General features: G+C 40.0%; 1 non-coding gene across 1 annotated transcript; it reads left to right on the top strand.

Annotated features, from left to right (window-relative positions):
* The first annotated feature begins 512 nt into the window (after positions 1 to 512).
* Positions 513 to 619, top strand: LOC120070384. Its single transcript, XR_005479879.1, has one exon. It is a non-coding gene; the product is annotated as a small nucleolar RNA R71 (small nucleolar RNA).
* The last annotated feature ends 690 nt before the right edge of the window (positions 620 to 1,309 follow it).

Genomic DNA, 1,309 nt, shown 5'->3' with positions numbered 1-1,309 from the left:
ATATTTGAACTTGATCCACATTTATGTCACTACATAAAGTTCAAACTACATTAAATAACCTTAGGACCTTAGTTTATTGGATTCAAGATTACAATTTCAATAACAACTTTATCGAAAAATAAAACAGAATATGTTTATTAATTTACAAACTACGAGTTTTAGACATAAAATCCAACACATGTAGCACAACTGGTGCTTGTCTGTTCTATCGCGTTGACTTGCCCTCTATGCGTTCCAGGATCGTTGATTGTGATGCCCTGTAACAGATTTATCATCACATTCATTTTATTTTGCAAAGATGCGATGGCACCATTATTTGCGTTACCATCTCTAGTTTTACTCGTTGATCGCTTTCTTGCCAATCCTCGTGATTTTTCGATATGCGATCAAGAATGTTCTTAGCTTCATCATAAGTCTTGTCTAGTAGACTGCTTGTGGCTACCGCATTGGCAGCTGTCTGCAATGCAGGATATAATCCATGATAGAAAATTTCCATCTAGAGGCAATCCGACAGTCCATTGTTCGGGCAATCTTGCACTAATCTCTTGAACCTCGCCCACGCATCACTGAGCGATTCGTCTTCTTCTTGTTCAAAATTTGTGATTTACTTTCTCCTTCTGGCATTCTCTGTAAGAAGGAAATACTTCTTCATGAACTTCTCCACAACCTGTTCCCATGAAGTTATTCCCCTTGTTTCGAGGGAGTATGCCTATTTTCTTGCTTTATCGCATAACTAAAATGGAAATAGTGTGAGTCGAACTTCTTCAGCGGAGATATTAGGAACACAAAAGTGTTACAAATTTCAATGAAGCTCCAAAGATGGGTGTGCGGATCTTCGCCACACCTCCACCGAATTGTCCTGCTATCTGGATCATTTGTAACATTATCGGCTTCATCTCAAACTTCGATCCATCCAAAGCTTGCCTCATGATTCCTGGGGAGAAATCATACAAGTTAGGTGATGAATAGTCTTGGATAGGTCTATTGCAATCATTCACCAGTAAGATAGGATTTGCCATTATGTTGTTTGCATTTGCGACTCTCTCTTCCGATTGTTCAGCCATTCTGGGAGTTCTTCTTTGTTGTCAGCGTCTATTTCTCTATCTTCTTCGAAATGTTCTTTCGATCTCTGGGTGGTAATTGGGCTCAAGAGCGTGTTCTTCGCTCATGCGACGCTTGCTTCTTCCCTTACCGAAGGAATGGAAATGCACAGAGGTCGAAAGCTGCAAGAAAATCAAAGAGGTATATATACCGTAGTCCCCGACAACGGTGCCAAAAACTTGATGCATGTGATTGTGATGTGTTATGG

This window comes from Benincasa hispida, chromosome 1, assembly GCF_009727055.1.
Source record: "Benincasa hispida cultivar B227 chromosome 1, ASM972705v1, whole genome shotgun sequence".
NCBI lineage: Eukaryota > Viridiplantae > Streptophyta > Magnoliopsida > Cucurbitales > Cucurbitaceae > Benincasa > Benincasa hispida.
Note: the sequence above shows the minus strand (reverse complement) of the source record. Positions and strands in the feature narration are given on the sequence as shown.